The 9939-nt window shown below is 39.9% G+C and overlaps 1 pseudogene; it reads left to right on the top strand.

Annotated features, from left to right (window-relative positions):
* The first annotated feature begins 1095 nt into the window (after positions 1-1095).
* Positions 1096-3146, top strand: LOC148214564 (uncharacterized; annotated as a pseudogene).
* Positions 3147-9939: the final 6793 nt, after the last annotated feature.

Raw genomic sequence — 9939 nt, 5'->3', positions numbered from 1 at the left:
GGTGTGGCTGAAAAACTACCCAGCCTTAAATGATTATTAGCATTAGCCACTGGAGGAATGACTCCTGCCATTCTTGATGCACATGAATTATGTCAAGCAAGGCCCTTTCGACAGGACCTGTTATTATTCCAAGGAGGTGCCTTATTGGGAAATGATACTTTGTCTCAAAAGAGGAGTTGGCCAAAGAATGAGGTAAGGAGAACCACATGGGTAGGTCTTCACCATCCTTTTCTCTCTTTTCCTCACCCAGAAATGTGTGGAATGTAAGACGTTTTGCAAGTAGAGTTCACCATCCATCTCTCATCCCTGGCTTAAATAAATAGAACCAAACATCAGAAAAGATGAAGGCAACCTTTTCTTTAGAAATGACTGGTTTGATTCTCCGTAAGACAGTGCACAATTTAGCTTTACAGCTTGAGCGTTGAATGTTGTAATGTTGCTTGAACCCAACCTTCAGTGATAGGTGGAACAGGAATTAATGAAAAGGAAGGGAAAAAAGGGTCTAAGCAACCTTTTGGGCCCAGTGATGTGTTTAGGATTTGGAGGGCATGTTTTCAGTGCAATAAACTAATCAACATGGGCGAAGAGTTGTTTATTCACCAGATGACTTCCATGTTGACCCGCAATCACGTGAGCATACTTCCATACCAAACATTAAGCTCTAGAAAAAAGCTAGACAGCCAACCATTTTATTATTATGAAAGACTTCAGTTCGGTGCTCATGACAATACGAAGAGCAATAAATTCTAATAGGGTTCTGCAAATATTTGAAGGAGTGTTTTATGTTGATGACATTTGGAATGAAACTCTCCGACCAAACTGCTTTGCAAACCAACATGGTCCCTTCTCTTCCAAGTGTGAAGTAATCCTAGCATTTCACTCTCTTCTGCTTTACGGTTTCCCAGCAGCATGGCCTCTCCCGCTCTGGAAGTTTAGAAGAATGCCTTCTCCTTCTGCCCTTGCCGAGGCCAGAAGAATCTACTTTCAGCTTGGAAAGCAATGCGTAGGAAACAGGGAGGCACCCCTAAGTGCTTCATCAAAGCCAATTAACTTTATTCTGATGAAGAGAATAACCTTACAGGCAAATAACAACACATGGGTGACTTAGGTCCTCACACAAATGCTATGACTTGCGTATTTGTGTCAGATTTCGGGTCACAAGGATGTAAGCTAAACATTTGCACAATGTCACCATGGCCTACTGCAGACACTACTGGTGCTGAGATGAATCTCTTCCATGACTTTACTAAATATGTCCCCAGACACCTCCCTCCTGCAGTCATTTCTTAACATCCTTAAAAGGTTTCTTATTTTATTATATATATTTTTTACCCATAATACATGACTGTATTTGAACAATCCTGGAAACATGGTACATAATATGTGTATATAGGTTGGCTCAAAGACACACACACCCTCACCCATATATTTCACAGAATGGGAACTACCTCTGGCTATGTCTTGCTTCATATTAACGACTATCTTATTTCCTGAAGGGAATAATTCCTGCTTCATGAAGATGAACGGGGCTGCTATGGCTCCCTGCCATAACCACCATCAGCAAATTAAAATAACATTCCCTCTGCAGCTGACTGCCCTCTTCCAATAAACATTTTTTTTCACAGTTCTCCTACTTGGAATAATTTTAGCATTCTCACCATCACAGTTTTGCCTGATGAATCAGAATAATTTCTGTGCTTTCTCGCTTTTTATTGAGTTTTTTTTTAAATGATATATTTTATTGGATCCGTTTACTTCAAGGAGCAAGTGTTTCCTTGATCCTTATTATATATAAAAACAAAAGCATGAATAATTGCTTTATGTATTAAACAGAATAAAAATATAGTCTTAAGTTAGATATTCACTGTGGCTAAATATCCTAATAAACTAATAATAGCAACTTTGAATACAGCTGGCTTTTAACATGATATTTGCAAAGAAAAATAGCCAGGACAGGTCCATGTTTGTAATAAAGATTTGATGTGAAAAGTAGCCAAGCTGATTTTTTGGGCCAAGAGATTTGAGGGCAACCTGAACTCCATTAAATGCACAGCCAGTTCTGCCTTATTTAAGGGTGTTCAAGATTGCTTTTAACATTGAAAAGTGGGATAAAAATGTTATAAATCAATAAACCAAAAATAAATAAAATCCTCCAAAGGCTCTTCATATTGCTCTGTCTTTTTTAGAATAAGCTTAAATGCAGAACCAGATATTTAATGCTAATCATCCATCCTTCTGGACCGGCTTTGGGAGTTGGGGGTGGGCGGCACTGTGTTGCAACGGTTCTCCTCCTGCTTCTGGGGTCGGTTCCAGTCAGTGTTATTGGGGGGCAGAGATCCAGCACGCACCCCTTACTTTGTGGGTTGCCCCAGGCCTCAGTTTCCTCTCCTCTCCTATTTAACATCTACATGAGGCTGCTGGGTTAGGTGATCTGATGGTTTGGGGTGATATATCATAAATATGCTGATGATACCCAGCATGCCTGAGTGACACCGTGGATGTCCTGTCCCTGGAGGCTGTAAGGGTCTGGATGGGGTGCGATGGGCTTCAACTCAGCCCAAGCAAGACTGAGGGGCTTTGGGTATTTGGGACTTTGGGTGATAAGGTTTTTCTACTGTTGATCCTGGATGGGGTGGAACTGCCCCAGATGGACCTGGTGAGTAATCTAGGGGGTCCTCTTGAACTCACAGCTCCTTCTAGAAGAGCAGGTGGCAGCCTTGGCTGGGAGAGCCTTTGCACACCTTTGAATTGTGTGCCAGTTGAGCCCGTTCCTGGACCAGGAGGCTTTGCTCACAGTTACTCATACCCTCATGACCTCCCATCTGGATTACTGCAATGCACTCTACATGGGGCTGCCCTTGAAGAGCATTCGGAAGCTTTAACTGATACAGAATGAGGCTGCGCAGGTAGCAAATGATGTAGGATATTCGACACATGTAACACCCATGCTACGTGAGCTGTGTTGGTTGTCAGTATGCTTCTGGGTGCAATTCAAGGTGCTAGTTGTTACCTTTAAAGCCTTTCATGGCTTGGGAATGGGTTACCTACCAGATCATCTTTTCCCAGTAGTTTCTATCCATCCAATCTGGTCCAGCATGATGGGCATGCTCCAGGTCCCATCAGGTTTTGTGGGTTGTTTTTTTTAATGTTTTTATGACTGTATGCCACCCAGAGTCACTTGTTGAGATGGACAACTATAGAAATAAAATAAATAAAGAATAAATAAAGAATCATTTCAATTTCGAACTAAGGAAGGCTTTAAGGAGGCTGTAGCTGTTTATGCGTAAGACTAAATTATGACGTTAACATTATAAGAATTAATCACAATGAGTGTTAGTCTCGTGTCCTGTCTCCATATCCTAGTAGTGCTCTAGAGAAAAATTCTGAATTTGCACTTTCCTGTTAGATGAGCAGCACTTTGTGGCAATATCAGAGTTTGAACAAGTGGTATTATCTTCACTATCATTTCTTGAAACCAGCCATCTTCAAGCCATGGTGTTTTGAAACTAACTAGTTGCAACTTCCTTCCATATATATAAATGCATGTACTATCTGGACTTTGGATGATGTTCTTAACTTTAAAATGGATGCAAATTTTCCCATCAAAGAAGAGGAGAATTGTTCACAATGTTGAGGGAAAAAATGCATCCTTTGTGTGTGTGAGCTGGTGTGTGTGTAAATGAGAGAGAGAAAAGGAGAAAGAACACTGATTTTGTAAGACGTTCCTCTGTTAGAAGACAACATTCAGATGTAAGAAGACATTCTCCTGTGATTTTCAATACTTTTATGCATAAACTTGAGGGCAGCAATGAGTGTTCCTCAAACTTGCAACTTTAAGACATATGGACTTCAACTCCCAGAATTCCCCAGCCAGCACGCTGGCTGGGGAATTCTGGGAGTTGAAGTCCATATGTCTTAAAGTTGCCAAGATTGAGAAACACTGATGTAGACAATTCTGCCTCCCCCCATTGTCCTGGATGTGTGAAGAGTTGCAAGTATTTAAAAAAAAAAAAATCCAAGGGGAATTTTTTCAACCACTCCCTCTCATGTCACCTTCCGGATGGCAAGAACAAACTCCCATTGTATGCATATGTCACCCCATATTTTCCGGATGAGATTCCAATTTTGTTCATGATGTTCAGTGGCATTATTCAACAGGTGAGGGGAAAAGAAAATAAGGATGTAACCAATTTACAGCTCTTTGGGGTGCCTTCCTTCAGGTGCTCATTAATATGGAGCTTGGTGTTGGGTGCTTGGCAAGCTCAAGAGGCAGGAAGTAAATCCTGAATGAGAAATGTCCCTCCACCCACCCTATCACCTATACCCTCCTTACCACAGGCATTTTGGGCTGATTAAGGAGCCCAGATGGAGGAGCGGTGAGCAGCGAGCGTCGCACATTGTTTAGTCCATATTTTGCTCTCTCTGTGATTGCTGTGGCCCTGCTTTGCAGAAGTGCTATGATTAGCTAACTAGACCACGACATACCCCATCACTCATTGTATCATTCCTGAAAGGTTGTGCTTCTCCTCCCTCCTCCCTTCAAAAGTTTATTCTTACTTCTACATCTGCTACAGTGGGGAGAGAGAAACCCTTGTTGATTACCATTATAGTGTACATCTTTTGTAGGGGGGAAAATAGGACTCAGAAGTGGAGGAACAGATCTTTGCTCTTAGGAAGCACAATTTTTTTTTTTGCTCATGAGAGAAAAGAAAAACATAATAAAAGACCAGCTTAGTTTTAGGACTACCAGATTTCAACTGTAAAAATCAGGATTGCCATTAAATGGCAGCAATGGATGCAGAAAACTCTGATTCATTGCAGTCATCTAATGGTAGTTCTGAAGTCCTACCTGGACTTATTCCTGATGGGCTTACATTCTGTCTGGTGAGAGTTTTGCTGGCCCTGAATTTTTGTCATAATCAGAGATCCTTTCAAAAAGGGCACCTTCTCGCCTTATCTAGAAAAGACCATTCTAAGTTTTTTTGTTTTTCTTTTTTCTTTTTGCAACATTCTGTACCATGTTCTGCCACAGGAAAGGATGAGACCTGAACCATTAAGACATTTAGTTGTATAGCAGTGTTTACCAGGCAATACAGTTTCCAGTGATCTTCCTAGGGTGATCTTCCTACTGTGATACACAACATGAGAACTTTGAACTGTATGAAATTCCCCAAAGGGTTTGAATGTGACCTTTAGACCCATTTCCAAAGCTGCCACACAACTGCATTTATGAATATGATACAAGGGAAAGTTGATTAAATATAGAGCAGGCCTATGTATCAATTGAATAAGTTGTTACAGAGGTGAAGCTGTTGGACTTGGACCAGAGAGCCTCAGGTTCGAGAACAACCTTAGCCATGGATGCTCAATGGGTGACTTTGGACCAGTCACTGTTTCTCATCCCAGTCTACTTTAGAGAATGGGTGTAGTGGGGAAAAAATGAAGGAGGATTGCTCTGCATTCTGTCTTCAGCTCCTAAGGAAAAAGTGGGATAGAAATAATAAATATGCCACTGATTTACATTAAATAACGAACATGTCATTAATGTAATACAATTAGTGTATTAATTGTAATACATTAACAATTGTATTACATGAATGACATGTTCATTATTTAAGTTAAATGCAAATTAATATCATTCAGGTTCAGGTTTTGTCAGGGTGAAGAAATGCCTATCCATTTCTTCACCCTGACTCCAGCTACTTCTTGGAGTGCAGCCCCCAGCAAACCATCTCCAGCCAAAAAAATATGGTGCATCATTGCCCATCTGGGTCAATAGGACTGGTTTCTGAATTTCCATCTCTCTCGTACAATCAAAGAGTACGCACACAGAATGTAGCATCTTGACTAAGCACAAAACACATACAAAGAAGTGAAAATCTTTTGAGGAGATAGCAGGACTCCTCAGCTTATAGCATGCAGGCCTAAAATTGAAAAAATTGTGGACAAGTGGCTGTAGATGTTCATTCATGGAATCAGTGACCCAATGCAATGTCTCAGTTTGAAACCTGGTGGCCGTCATGATCTGGATGGGGAAGAACAGGTGCGGGCTTAATTCCTGGAGGATGAAATAACTATTGACTCAGAAGCCATCTGACTCCAGGACTTTTCCTATTTTGGCCCTAGATAGGGTTACACTTCCTCTGAAAGAGTGGGCTCGGAATCTGGGGACTTCCCTGGACTCACAGTTGCTAGCGGAAGAGCAGATGGAAACTGTGGCCAGGAGAGCCTATGCCCAGTCCTGGTTGGGGTGCCAGATGTAGCTTTTTCTGGAATGGGAGGCACAAACCATGTTCACGCATGCCTTTGGAGCTCACATTGGATTACTATAATTTACTGGACATTGGCCTGTCCTAAAAACCATTCAGAAACTACAGCTAATGCAGCTTGATACTGTTTGAGACCAATGACAGTTATGTAACAACTTTGCTGTAGGAGATAGTTGGCTTTTGGGTACAATTCAAACCCTATATAGCCTGTGACCTGGGTATCTGTGACATGATCTACTGCAGGTGGAGTCCACTTGCCCAATTCCGTTCAGTAGAGAAAGCTTGGTCTGAGTCCTTGCCAAAAGAGATATATGAGAGGAGGAGGCCCAAGTGAGTATTCTTTGTTAGAGTCCATTTCTTTTGGAACAACTTACCCTCTGATATTCTGAAATGCAATTAAAATTCTGCTTTTCTTCCAAGCCTTCAGGAGCTGCAGAATGAAGTATATGAATATGCAATTGTTGTTGTTGCTGTTCCTGGCAAATGAGAAAAGGGTGCTGGGTTATACATGTCATAAATGTTGGGTTCTTTTGTATATTTATTGATTTAGTTGATTATAGATTTGTTATATTTATATTGCATTGGATTGAATTGTATAACCTACCTAGAATCATAAGAATGAAGTGCCAGATAAATCCGAGGGAGGGAGGGAGGGATCAATGCGTAATAAGTCTAGATCACCTGCATCAGGATGGTCACATGTATTCTACAGAACTGGTGGGAAATATCTTTTAATACAAATAGAAATAGATACATTTAGATCCAGGGCCCTTTTATTAACTCAAATCACTAGATCTGAGCATTTAAAAAGAGGGAAGAGAGGGGGGAAAAAACCCTGATTGTTTTACATCAATCAGTGGAAGAACAAAAAATAACAAAAAGTAGCAGCTGCATTGTTGGGGCACATTAAATCTGTACCCTTTGAGCAAACATCAATCAAATCATTAATGTAGAGTACAAGACTTTACAAGCATAATGTATAAAAATGCAACAGAAAGCCGCAAGGGCCAAATTCTAAGCTCAGGGGATTCCTAGCATAATAGGCAAGGGGTGGAAATCTCATCCTAGAAATACAACTCCGAGATGATAAGAAACTCATACGGTGAACTGTTTGCTTTAAGCACCAAAGGGTTTTTAAAATATTTCATTCCTGACTGCTGGAAGAAAATTAATGGTGCTTATTTTCTTCTGAAAACATTTTCTATTATACCCTATAGCCTTCTAAAATATATATATTATCAGCCTCCGTTCATACATGCAGACAGAGCGCATACAACTAAAGCAAGCAGGAGGCAGGGGGGGGGGAATCAAGATACTGCTAGTTCTAATTTGGTGCTGAAGATTCGTTGAGGCGTCATTTACAGTCCAGTGGAAAGGGATCATTCAGGAAAAAGAATTTCTAAATGCAGCTGAGCCAATGGCGCACGTGATGCTGTGTCATTTCTCTCTCTCTCTCTCTCTCTCTCTCTCTCTCTCTCTCTCTGACATGACCATGTAAAAATATTTGCAACCCCTCTGAAGATGTTTTAGAAAGGCTATCCAGAAAATTATACTGTACCATGTACCATTGAAGGGGAAATGTTTTCCAACACTGTCCAAGTCTAACATGTAAAGCTGCATGTAATATTGGCCTTCAAGCCTAATCTTTGAATTTGATATTCCAAAACCTTATAAATAAAACCCCATTTCCTTTTTCCTACATTTCAGTACGGGAATCTTTCTTCTTTTGCTTTCCCAGGAGCAAAGTTAGCATTTTCACAACCCACGTATATCATTGACTGACTAGTTGAGAAAAGATCAGAATAGATTTTGAAGGGGAAGCCATTCTTAGTCTCCCAATCATTAACAGATAAGTAATTTGTTCAAAATCAATAGGGGTTTTCATTCAATAATTTAGAAGCAGTATTTTGGTGTCAGAGGAAAAGTTTTTTTAAAATACAATTTTATTGAAAGTTTTAAAAACAAGAATAAAAATGAATACAAACTAAAATAAGAGTAAGAAAGAAAAAAGGAAAAGGAAATAAAAGAGAAAGCTAACATGTGAAAAGAAAAGAAAAGAAAAAAGAAAAGAAAAGAAAAGAAAAGAAAAGAAAAAAGGTAGAAGAAAAATAGAAAAGAAGCAAAAAAGATATAAAGAAGTGGCTTCCAATCTTCTTTCCAGCAATTAGAAGTACAATTGTAAATTTACCTCTTTCTCTAAAGTTACATCATGACTCTTTTCTTTCTATAATCTGTCCTATCTAATCGTCAAAACCATAGATAATAGTTCATTTTTTTTTCTGTTTTATGCAAAAAGTCCATAAGGGGGTTCCAGTCAGCAATAAACGTAGATATTGTTTTTTCTCTAATCAAACAGATCAATTTGGCCACCTCAGCAAGTTCTATCATCTTCACCAACCATTCCTCCTTTGTGGGTAATGCCAAATCTTCCCATCTTTGTGCATACAATAATCTTGCTGTGGTTATCATATATAAAAACAAAGTTCCATGACTTTGTTCCAGCTGTTTATCCATCAGCCCCAAGAGGAAAAGTTCTGGTTTCAGTTGTATATTAATCTTTAAAATCCTCTGAATCATTGTGTGCATTTGAACCCAAAATCTTCTAGCTTCTTTGCATGTCCACCAAGCATGATAGTGACCCTCCTTGTTGGTAACAGAGAAAACGTTTCAGTTTTTATGATTTGACTAATACCTGCTCCCTGGCTTGGTTTTTTTTTTTTTAAGAAGAATTGAAAAATCATGGGTTTATTCATTTATTTATTTATTAGTCACATTTGTATGTTGCCCACTCAAAGTGATTCTGGACAGCATACAGATTAAAAATTTAAAAAGTCAAACAGCAAAACCATAAAAAGAGAAAAGATGGCAGAACAGAGAAACAACAAACATTGTAATGACAAAACCAACACACAACAAGCCCATGCCGTCTCTTAGCCCAGTGCCTGGGGGAAGAACTAGGTATTTAAGCCTTATCTAAAAGACACCAGGGTCCAGCTGTTTGGATCTCTGGGGGGATGTTGTTCCAGAGGACAGATAAATTTATGGGACAGAGAAGTCATGCCTTCTAGATACCATCAGACAGCATTCTTGATAGACTGAGATCCCCAAACTCTTCAGCTTATTGACCCCTTCATGAACTTTCAGATTGTTCATCATCCCTCAAACATTTCTTATATGAAAATAATGTAATAAACACTACTTTAATAGTACTACAAATAACAAAGACAACAACAACCTCTTAGATAGTCCTATCGATCCTTGGGGGCTGATATTTACCAGTTTGGGGAATCCTGGATTAGACCTAAAGTATGCCAACTCTGTCAGATCTTACAGGATGGGCAGATACCATGGGAGAAAGACAACCCCTCAAATAAGAAGACCATTAAGAGCTTTACAAAAGACAACTAGCCCCTTGAATTGCACCCAGAAGGCTACTGGTACTCAGTGCAGCTCACCTAGCAGAGGAGTTCCATGGGCATACCGAGGCATGCCCAACATTGCTCACGCTGCTGCATTCTGGACCATCTGAAACTTTTGAGTGGTCTTCAAGGGTTCTCCCACATGGAGCGAACTGCAGTAATCCAGATGAGACTACAATTTGGAGAAAGGACAGTGCCAGAAATTATCATCAAGTAAGACATAATAGTTTTAGCTCTGCATGACAAAGTCT

This window comes from Python bivittatus, unplaced genomic scaffold (assembly GCF_059951505.1).
Source record: "Python bivittatus isolate LINGU-HERP-01145 unplaced genomic scaffold, Pbiv_v1 ctg000610_np1212, whole genome shotgun sequence".
Lineage (NCBI taxonomy): Eukaryota > Metazoa > Chordata > Lepidosauria > Squamata > Pythonidae > Python > Python bivittatus.
This window is presented reverse-complemented; position numbering and strand designations above follow the sequence as displayed.